We start from the raw sequence: 13,118 nt of genomic DNA on the forward strand, positions 1-13,118 counted from the left end.
CAGTCATGTAATGATGCTTATTGCATGCAAGCAAGCAAATCACTATACGTCCCACCAACAGAAAGTAAAGAAGAAGATAGAAATGATGTTTGGAATCAGCAAAAAGAGAACACACACTTGCAAACTGATTACCTTCAAACAGGAGATAAAAACTGTCGGTGAAAAACTCCAGCATCAGAAGAGAATAACCGAGAGAAGAACCATACCAACATTTGGGCTGCTTGATTTGACACTTCATGTGATCTGAACCATTAATGTGAAAACCCGAAAAATACTTACAAGCACTCGTAATTTCCACATAAACAGTGACGTAGACTGCCTCTAACTAAAACGTAAACAAGACGACAGAGGCTTAACATCGATCCAAAATGCCTTTGAATGTCGCATCATAACCTTTCGGCAACATTTTTTAACCACCAAGCGTCGAAGTTCATCCCTTGACCAAGTTTGCATACATGAGGCTGATAACATCATAAGACTTGGAAGGCAGCTCCTTGAGCAACACTGTGTCTGATAACCTAGAATACATGCTCAAAGAAGTTGCACGACTCTACCGCAACATATCATCAGATGAAAGGATGAGCCTATATGAGCAGAAGACTATGCATGAATTTGTTAGTAGAAGGCTTCGAGATGATAGTAATATCGATCATCAAAGCAGTTTATCATGGACCAGTAGCCGGATTACTACCTCCCACTTTGAAGGGTATGTGTTTGCAATCCAGGAATAGAAAATATCAACCAAATACCTGATGCACAAAAGGAATAGAGATGTAGGAAATGCAGTCAAATGTGACAACCGATGTAGACTTTGTGGAGTTCACACTGAAGGTATCACCCACATCATAAGCATCAAGGTATGTCATCACGGTATTATCTACCGATGAGACATAACATTGTACCTAGGACACTCTATAATGAAATCCGTCGGAAGGATAATCCCGAGGACAAAGAAATAAGAACCCATAATATGGAAGAAGCCATAGCCGCTCATAATGAAAAGGAATACTGGTGGAATGTACCAGTGAAGACATCAATAAAATGTAAACACAACAGACCTGATGTAATGATTTGAGATACAGAAAAGAAACTGTGCACAGTTGTGGAAATCAGCTGCCCAGCGGATGTTAACATAAAGCTGAAGATCAATGAAAAGGAGAACACCTATGCCGAACTATTGAGAAATATACAGTTACTCTATTCAGATTACAAGTTCACGTTTATACCTGTAATTATTGGGGTCCTGGGATATATCACACATTGCCTAAATACCAATCTTGAGAAATTAGGCTTCTCAAAACCAGAAAGGAGAAAGCTAATTCGAAAACTACAGATCCAATCCATCACTGGAACTGTAAAAATCTGTAAAACTTTCCAGAAGTTTATCATTTAAATATATGAGCATGTCTAGATATGTAACTATATGCGTGAGAATACATACATAAAACATACAAATCTGGACATACATACATACATACATACATATACACACACATACATACATACATACATACATACATGCAAGTATATATGCATACATGCATACATACATACATACATACATACATACATACATACATACATACATACATACATACACACACACATACATACATGCAAGCATATATGCATACATGCATACATACATACATACATACATACATACATACATACATACATACATACATACATACATACATACATACATACAAACCAAATTGGTGCAGAAACCTTCGCCATAGCAGTAGGCAAACTGCAGAATGGGAAGGCACCTAGAAAGGACCTAATAGCTGGATATTTTATAGAAACCAATTGATATGTATGTTCAAAAGGACTATGGAAGGTCATACTGATATACCACATTGGCTTGCTACAGCAAGGACAAATCTTGTTGCCAAAAATGAAATCACCGACATGATAGGAAACTATAGGCCCATTGCTTTCCTAAACGTTATGTACAAACTATACACAAGTTACCTCAACCAATTCCTGATATAGGCATGGAATTTGGCCAAAAGAAATGTTCATATTTGGTTATAGAACGAGGAAATCAGTCCCCCAAACCCAAAACCTGTGCATCAATAGTCTCTCTATCTCCCCCATTCCACACAAAGAATGCTACAAGTACCTAGGCATAGACGAAAATGTATCACATGAAGGCACTGTGAATAAAGATAGAGTGACTCGAGAATATTACACCAGATTTGGGGAAATAAGGCAGTCGGAACTCTCCTCTGACAACAAAACAATATCCCACAGTGCATTTGCAGTACAAGTGCTGATCCCAACAATTGGGATATTTGATTGGTCTGTAGAGGAAATCTACTCCATAGATACCAAAACCCGCAAAATCCTGACAGAAACTGGGAACTTCCACAGAAACAGTGATGTTGACAGGCTCTACTTAAGAATAAACGAAGGTGGTAGAGGCCTGAGATCAGTGCAGACGGCCTTCGAATACCGTATGGTATTACTCAGGCAGCACCTGCTAAACAATAGCAGCAAAAATAAATATAGTAATACAGTCCTGAAAAGTGAAGTGAGCAACATTGTACGAGTTGGCAGTGAGCTCCTCAAGAAACACTCTCTACCTGATGAACTCCTATACTGTCCCAAAATAGCTGGGCAAAATAGCCTAGTACTTATTCTATCGGTGTCTTTCGCCGAACCGCTAAGTTACGATGACATAAAGACACCAGTATCGGTTACCAAGCGATATCAGTGGGACAAACACACACACATATATATATATAATATATATATAAAATTAATCAAGGGTAGAAATTGATATTTATCAATTAAAACCAGTGGTCTAGCATATTAAAAAAGAATCTGAAGATTAAAATATTTATATATACCAATTAAGGACTGAACACGAAAAGTGCTGAGTTTGATTTGAGAACATAATCTTTTGTGGAGAATGGCGATTTGACGTCTATATCTAGCATGTTGACTGTCCACTTTTCGTGTTCTGTCCTTAATTGGTATATATATATATATATATATATATATACACGACCGGGTTCTTTCAGTTTCCGTCTAGCAAATCCACTCACAAGGCTTCGGTCGGCCGGAGGATATAGTAGAAGACACTTGCCCAAGGTTCGACGCAGTGGACCGAACCCGGAACCATGTGGTTGGTAAGCAAGCTACTTACCACACAGCCACTCCTACGCCTACATACATAGATAGATACATACATACATACATACATACTACATACATACATACATACATACATACATACATACATACATACATACATACATACATACACACATGTATGGATGTTAACACTGACAACATCAGACGTGCAGGCGCAGAGTACCTTGTAAAATATATTCTTGATCCTTCTCTTCTACATCTACGCCGACTTCTCCAGCCTAAATCAATAACTGGTTTACGTCTCCCATTACAAATAAGAGAAACGCTTTTTGCGTAGCATTATTCAAACCGGATTTTTAAAATATATCACTTAGGATTTGGCTAAACACAATCTAGGTTGAAATTAATATCGACACCACCGACAGAAACAAGGCTGTATCACCAGTAAGCTATCTGAGAAGACGCGCGTACGCCTCTTATTTTACTTGGACACTACATCTAAACCAAGAACTACTTCGATGCTATGAACGCCCCCCCCCCCCCCCGAAGACCTTGCTTTCGGATATATGAAGCGGTTGAAAAAACTTGCTGGGATGAATCCCCCAAATTTAAAGACCTTTATTACGAAACAACTTTGGCAACAGATATCTTTCTTTAAAACAAAAATGGCTAGCTCTCGTGATGTATATCGATCTTCTCAAAATACTGAGAAACGGCCAACTCCTGCCAAAAGAGAGATAAAAAAATAATAATGTAAGCAAACCGCCGCCATCACCAAATTCTTGTGTCTCTCTAAATGTAACTGAATCAAGAGAGACAGCTGTGGAATATAGTCAACTTGAAAGTATCCTGAAACCACAGTTCACAGAACTTTTCTACATTCTTGAAACTATCGTTAAGCGACACGATTAAGAAAAAATCCAGCAGCTCTAATATTAAAGGTTATCGACGATGTTGCTGGAAAGCATGGAATCATATGATGTTGATTACTGGAATTTTAATACCCTTCAAATAAACAGTTGTTATCACTCTTGAAGAACACTTGGGAGAAATCTGCAGTATACATGGTAATGAAATTTCAAAAAAAAAAGCAGCCTGGACAATAAAACTTGAAGAGAATATCAACAGTCTACCCTCCATATTGGATGGTTAATCACGATGATAAAATGTAAGAGGAATAATGAGTTTACACCTCATCAATTACATCTTATAAACAAATCAACAGAACTCGATGGTGACTCTTCACAGCAAGTTCTTGAGAGAAGTTTAATTACTCTAAAACACGAACTGAGGCCGCTGTCACAGGCGAATTATGCTTCTAAAACAAGTTTGCTTCTAATACACAGACATTGTATGGAGAGATGAGAAAGGAAAGTATTACCGTTAGGAAAATCCCTTTTCAAGATCTTGAATCATTCTGGTTGAAAATTTGGAATTGGCTAAATGCAGTAAAGAGAGAATGCTTTACCAACATCAACAGTAAAACATATGCAATTGACCCTGAAACTTTCCCCTTAGCTGTAGGCAAACTTCATAATGAGAAGGCACTGGAAAGGTCCTAATAGTTGGATACTGGTATAAGAGGATGATATTTTACAAGAAACCATTAGTATGTCTATTCAGCAATACTATGGAAGGTTAGATTGATATACGAAATTGGCTTGCTATAGCACGGACAAAACTTATAGCCAAAAGTGAATCCACGGTGTTGGCTGAAAACTATAGGCTCAGTGCTTGCCTAAACATAATGTACAAACTGTACACAAACTGCCTCAACCAACTCCTACGGGATCATTGTGAGTCCAACAACATAGTGACTGATGAGCATGCCGTTAGAAAGAAGGGAGTAAGGAGGTGTGCTGAACAAATTTTTATAAACAAAGCTGTTCCGTCTGAAACGAGCCTAACAACAGTATGACCTGATTATAAGAAGGTATTTGACTCTATTCCACACTCATGGCTCATGAAGTGTTTCCATTCGGCAAAAGTGCCTGCTACCTTAACTGCTGCCATTGAGAGGCTCACAAAGACTTGAGCAACAATTCTTACACTTAAAACTGAAACCGGGGCGATCGTCTTTAATGTTATAAATATTTCAAAGGGAATATTCCTAACCCTAATACTAACACTAGCCCTGAACACTAAACCTAACTCAAACTCTGACCGTATCCTAAGCCTTAACCCTAACCCTTAACTCTAACCTTAGCATTACACCCTAACACTTAACACCTGTTAGAGTAAGGGAAACTGGGAGAGGTAGGGTTTAGAAATATGACTTAATTGGAGAGGGGTCAGTCTACGAAAAGTAGTGTTTACTTAGAGTGAGGATGAGACCCACAGACTTGGAGACGGTTGGAAAAAGTAGATCTAGGTTGTTATAACTGACATAACAAGGCATGAAATTACGCCACAAAACATCGATTTATGTTGTTACATTTAAAAAAGATATTTTTAAAATGCCGATTCTATGATATAACTGGCGTCATTTTACTTCATTTAGCACGTCATTTTAGCACGAAAGCTAACAGTTTTAAATGAAAATTGAATGCGTCGTTAGTCAGACTGGAGTTACTTCCCGTAGCCACAAAGGGAGTAAAAATAATAAGAGTTGCTTCCCTTGAACCGCGAAGCGGGGTTTTTTTTTTATTATTACTATTACACTAAAAAATAACAAATACAACGCCTTGATTCTTTTAAAATAGGGAAACAAGACAATGCAACTGAATGACAAACAAGAGAGAGTCGCGTTGTCTCAAACAAAACATCTTACCCTTTTATAGACGACGGCGAACATCAAAGAAATTAATCCGATGTTGATATACTTGGTAACATTTTCCAATGAGGAGTGGCTGTTTAAGGCAACATTGACCAAGTGATGCAATACGTAGTAGTACTTTTTCGCCTTCATAACGGATTAGGGTTTACCAACGAATATCTATCTTAAGGTTAAATACCAAGACGTACATGAAATGAATATATAAAAACATAATGTACAACTATTGTTTATTCTATCAAACCAATGAACGCCTTTGCTGTGCCAGAGCTGAAGTTGAACCTGACCCTCTATTACATAGACATACATACGTGCATGCATTTATATTTAAAAAGACACAACTTGCGCAAGTGCCCTGCTATAGAGGAGATACATAGCTACCCAAACAATGGTTTTACATTAAAACGAGAAAAACACAGAAACACAAAGTGTATGAAATGATGGTGTGAGAATTCAACGTGAAAATTGAGTAGATTCATTACTTAAGCACTAAAGAAAAGCTGAATGACAGCGAACATAAAAGGAACTCAAATGTTTCCTTTCTCGAGTGATTTTTTTCTATCGAACTAGCTGTTTACAGGAGAGTGGAGTTACCTTTCTTAGCTAGAAGGAAAGAAAGAGTTCCTTCCCTTGATGACGAAAACTTTCTTAATAGCAACAAATTAACATATCAACTAGTTTGGAAATCGTTCAAACAAAATTTGTGAAACAAAAGTGAGAATAAATATTAAAAGATATCAGAAGTATCGTCTCTTTACTCGACTAGCGGGATTCATATGTAACAGCTGTTTTCTGAGTTGCTGAAGCATGGAACAAACTGCCGGCATCGGTTGTTAGTTGTCGGAGCACTGCATCCTTCAAAACTTCCATGCTTTCTGAGATTCGCCAACACTACACTTGATTTTCTCCCCTCCATACACACACAAGCATGTATCTGACTCATACACTGTTCACTTTCCAGACATTTCTACATTACTGCATGTACTTTATATGCACTTTCTGACAAGTTGTGGTGCACCTGAGCACTGTATACAATAATTTCATTATTATTATTATAAGTAACTACAACATCGTTACAAGTGTGTGTAACGAGAAATCTCGCTGTACCGTGGATGATGATTAACAAAATAAGAATTGAATGCTGCATTCCTTGGCTATATTTCTTATATAAGAAGGGTAGTTAAGACGAGATTGATTCATTGGACGTAGTGCATAGGAATATCTTCCAAATCATGAAGAGAAGAAAACTTGCTAAGGAGGACGTGAGAAACAAACAAACACAAAAGGGACAAGGTGAATGACGAGTAGCAGATTTAATAAAATGAACAACATAAGCCTCAATCGAACTAATCGTGTACGAAAGAAGGAACGTGAATGTGAAACAGAGAGGACAATGCATATAGAGTAAAGGGGGGGGGGAGGTAGAAGGTGTATGACTGCAAGAATTCTCCCCGCAGTCCTGAGGATACACTAAAGAAAACATTTACTGATACATTCTGCCCTTTTTATTGAACTTAAAATTCTGGTTTTTATTCTGCCGAATTATTTTTAACGGATACCTATATTAGAGGTTTAATTGAATGACGGAGGTAAATACCATAAAATACATGAAATTAATATATAAAAATGTATTGCAATATATACCCTTCGTATGTATTATGCAGTGCCATGGGGTGAATTTGAACATGAATTTCTACATGCATACTCATATATGTATGTGCATGTGGGTATATATACTTTCCTTGACGTATATATTTTCTACTTTCTTTGACGTATACATTTTGCTTTCAGTCTACACCAGTGCTCCGCTACCTTTTTTCACCTTCGGTACACTTATACTCTTTTCAAAATTCGGTGGTACACCTGAACTAAAGATATAACTAAGAGTATAAGGGAAAAATCACATTCAGGTTACACTCCGGCACACTTAGCATAGGCCAAAGGACACGATGAAAGACGTAACTTTTAGAAAAATGAGATAACGGAAAAGGAATAAGTTTTGGGAAAAGTGGGTTTACTGAAAGTGAGAAAGATATTCACACGTCTGGGAACCATCCATTCATCATACCATTCATCCATCCGGATCATCAATCTGGTCTATCCGTCAGTGTATCCAGCCATTAATTGGTCCATTCATTTATTTACTCCATCCATCCATCCGTCCATTCACCCATCCATTGCCGATCTCCATCAATCCATTCATCCAACCAATGCATTCATCTGTTCCCACCAATCCATTTATCATCCATCCATCTGATCACTTCACACATCTATCCATCGATCCGCTCCACCACTTCACCCTTCCATCCATCACTCTACACATTCCTTCCAACTGCCCCTTGCATTCCATCCATCTAGTCTAACCTTTCATCCATTGTCTGGTTCATCCAGGTTATCCATTCATGTATCCCATCTGTCCATCCTTCCATCCCTCCATCCTTCCATTCCTCCATCCTTCCATGAATTCATCCATCTATTTATCCATTCATCCGTCCATCCATTCATCCATCCATCCGTTCATCTATCCATCTGTCTTTCACTCCTCTATCCTTCCATGAATTTAGCCATCCATCCGTCTATCCAACCATATATCCAGTCCATCCATCCGTCTTTCCATCTATTTGATTTATCCATCCATCAGTCTACTCATCCATCCTGTCCATCCATCCATCCATCCGGTTCATCCACCCATGCATTCATCCACCCATGCATTCATCCATCCAGTTCATCCATCCCACCATTGAGCCATGTATCGGTGCATCCACCAACTAATATATTCGTGCAGCCATACCATCGATCGATACATCCATTACGCCGTCTATCTTTTCATTTAACCATTCATATATACATGCATCTTGAATCCATCTGTCTAACTATCCAACCATTCCATCCGTCCACCCATTGACACGTCCATGCATCCATCCAGCCATCCATACCACCATTATTCTCTGTGTTCAAGAAGGCAAGCATAAAATACATGCATCAAAAGGTGCATCCAAACAATGCATCCACACATCCATCCATGTATTCAAGCATCCTTGCTTCTGTGTACGCACCCCAGCATCAATACGGCGAACCATGCATTCATCCAGCCCGCCAGCCATTTATCCATACAGCCATCCCTGTGTGCATCCATCCATGTGTCTAACCATCGATCTATGCTTGCTCATCAAACCATACATCAGACCATTCATACATCTCTATCAAACCATATATCAGACCAGTCATACATCAATCCAATGACCGATCACTCCTTACATGCATTCATTAATCCATGCATCTATTCATCTATCCATCCCTCCAAGCAGTTATCCGTTATGCATGCACTCACTCACCCATTCACCTATCTATTAATCCCTTGACACATCCATGCATCCCTCTATCTATCTTTGCATCCTTCCGAGCATCTATCTATCTTTGCATCCAATCATCCCACCAACCACTTATGCATCCAAACTTCAGTTCTTGCATCCATGCAGCTATCCATCAACCAATCCATCCATGTCTCCATTCATGCAACCATGCATTTATCAATAAAAACATGCATGCACCTTTCCATACGTCCATCCATGCACGCATCCATCTGTGCATTCAAGTATGTTTTCACCCCAGCATCCAAACAGCAAACCATGCGTTCATCCATCCACCCAACCATTGAACTAAACATCAATCTATCCATTCCTTAATACCTTCATCTATCCATATGCCCATCCTACCATTGAACCATCCATGAATCCATCCATTTATGAATTCATTCATACAACCATGCTTTTTATCCCTCCAACCATGCTTTCATCAATACATACTAACTGCTATCCATCAAACGAAGGATATATCCACCCATGCATTCATACATCCCTCAGTCCAAAAATACATCTACCCTTCCATCCATGTATCCTTATAGTCATCTGTGCATCCATCCATCTCTGAAATCATCCATGCATTCAGCAATTCATCCTCCCTTCTATTCATGCATACAAGAAAATACCCATCAATTCATCCGTCCACGCTTCCACAAATTTATGAATGCATCCATCAATCAATCCCAATCATCTAACCATGCATCTATCTATATGTCGATCCCTCCAACCATTCATTTGACCATCTGTGTAAGCCTGGATCCATCCATTCAAACATTTAATTGGCCATCAATTCACCCACCAAACAATATATCTATGCAATCAATTCCGCCAAGGTCGACTTTGCCTTTCATCCTTTCGGGGTTGATAAATTAAGTACTAGTTGCATACTGGGGTCGATCTAATCGACTGGCCCCCTCCCCCAAAATTTCAGAGTAGAAAAGAATACATCTATGCAACCATCTAACAATCCACACATCCATGTATCCATTCAACCATGCATCCATCTTACCATCCATTCCTCCATCTAACTATGCGTACATTCGTTCGTACGCCCTTCTATCCATCCATCAATCCGTTCATCCATAAATCTATCCGTGCACTCATCCATGCAACCATCTATCCATGAATGCATCCAGACTCATCCTTTCGTTCATACATACATCTAAATCATACCTGCAACAACCATCATTCCTATTGATTATATCAGTCGATCCACATATGCATCAATTCATCCAATCGTTCATTCATCCATCCATCCATCTATCCATGCAGCCATTTAATTAAGAAACACTTCAACCATGTAGCCAGCCACTCATCCAAACAAACATCCATTCAAACCAGCATCCATCCAATAGCACATCAATTCTTCCATGTTTCCATTCATCCACCCAGCTATGCATCCATCAATTTATCCATGCATCTATCCATCCACACATCCATCCATCCATCCATCAATCCATCAATTCATCTATCCATGCAACCATCCAGGCATGCATCCATACATCTTTCAACCTCACCTTGAAGGATGCAGAGGGGCTGGCACGGGACCGCCAGTGATGCAGTTCTTCCATCCATCCAACCTTCCATACGTCCATTCTTTTGTGCATCCATCCATCCATCTCTCTATCCGACCGTCCATCCATCTAGACAATATGAATATAAGTACTTTTTATATATCATGCATCCATATGAGAGGTCACCTCAAGGCGAAAACCGCAATACTGGTGTTCTAACAAAACACCCACGTTAAATTAGATATAAAGATTACCATTAGTTATTAATACTGCTTCCATCAATGACAATTATGTTTTTAATAAGCCTGCAAGCTATTTGCGACATTAGTTCATGAAAAGTCACTCGAATTCTATGTCATCAGCAGTGAGATTTTTGTTTATTTGCAGTGAATGGACAGCTGTCTCTGAAAAGTTGCAGTACATCGAAATCACGCAATCTGACAGTGTTGGCACCAATAGAAGACTATTCTCATTTGTCAACAATATAAATATGAGTTTTTTTTTTATGTACCATGCATCCATATGAGAAGACCTCTCATGGACAATACTACAGTAACAAAACATCCACGTTAAGTTGCATATAAAGATTGCACTTTCATATTAATACTGCTTCGGTCACTAATAATTGTTATATATCATTATCATCATCATTTCACATCCACTTTTCCATGCTTGCATGGATTGGACAGAATTTGTTGAGGGAGATTTTTCTACAGCCAGATGCTTTTCCTGTTATCAACCTTTAGCTACTTCCAAGTAACATAATATTTCCCCATAATAAACAGACATACTTTAGAAGGCTGGAACGAAGGGAAACGTTTACATAACGGTGACATCTGCTTGCAACAATCCTGCAATGTCAAGGCAAGGAAACAGTAAAACAAAGACACACACACACACACAAAATACATATACATGTGTGTGTGTATGTATATATATGTGTGTATGTATGTGTGTGTGTGTGTGTGTGTGTGTGTATTTATACTCACATGATAGGCTTATTTCAGATTCTGTCTACCAAATCCACTCACAAGACTTTGGTTGGCCCAGGGCTATAGCAGCAGTCACTTGTTTAAGGTATCACACAGTGGGACAAACCCCAAAACCATGTGGTTGGGAAGCAAACTTCTAACCACACAACCATATCTATACCTACATGTGAAACCGTTAATCCAGACATGTATTTTTTTTTCTTCTCTCCATTTTCTTTCCTCATTCCTTCCTATCGAAGAAGGTAGACTGGAAACATCAAAGATTTGTCCATTTTTCCTGAGTGTCAAACTAGTACACTTTGTTGTTCTCTCACCTATCTCTGTCTCACTTTTGGTACATTTGAACCATATAATATATATATATATATATATATATATATATATATATATCTGTAAATGTAATATGTGACAATTATTCGGTAGCCATGATAAAACTCCGAGTTTCGGATGTCAGGGTGGAGACCCATGCCACCATCACTTCAGTTATCTAGCCTTTGAAAAAATGCTATCACTTTTTCGATGGCCGGATAACTGAAGAGATGTCAGCATGGGTTTCCACCCCAACATCCGGAACTCGGAGTTTTATCATGGCTACCGAATAATTGTCACATTATATTTACAGATAAATTTCTCTATTTACATAATATCGAGGTCTCTTTCATTCTTTTGTTGTCTTACCATTTCTATCAATATATATATATATATATATATCCTCTCACACCATCTCCAATGAAGGGATATAATAAATATCCTGGATACAGCTGTAAGACCTTCTATCATTAAATGTTCTAAAATCTGCACAGCCTTGGTTTTTATCTCATTATGTAAAAAAATTTATATATATATGTGAGGGTGTGTATGTGTGTGGAGGCACAGGGCTTAGTGGTTAGGGTGTCAGCACCATGATCGTAAGATTGAGGTTTCAATCTCTGGACCGGGCGACGCATTGTGTTCTTGAGCAAAGCACTTCATTTCACATTGCTCCAGTCCACTCAGCTGGCAAAAATGAGTAATGCTGCAATGGACTGGCAACCCATCCAGCTGGGGAACACATAAGCCATGGAAACTGGGAAACCAGGCCCATGAGCCTGGCTAGGCTTTAAAAGTGCACATTTATTTATTATTATTTATTTATTTTATATATATATATATATATATAGAGAGAGAGAGAGAGAAAGAGAAAGTAAAGCTAGTTGCCACATCAAAGTGGCTGTTGCTTGTTACTACTAGTTTAACCCCAGGTAAATTCTCTGCCACCTGGTTATCAGTGCAACATTCTGCACCCTTTTTATATGATATATTGTTAGCAGGGGAAGTGAATCCCTACTACCCCTTAGCAGTTAACAGAATCGCAAGAGTGTCTTAGTTTCGA

The sequence above is a fragment of the Octopus sinensis genome, linkage group LG11, assembly GCF_006345805.1.
Source record: "Octopus sinensis linkage group LG11, ASM634580v1, whole genome shotgun sequence".
Taxonomy (NCBI): Eukaryota; Metazoa; Mollusca; class Cephalopoda; order Octopoda; family Octopodidae; genus Octopus; species Octopus sinensis.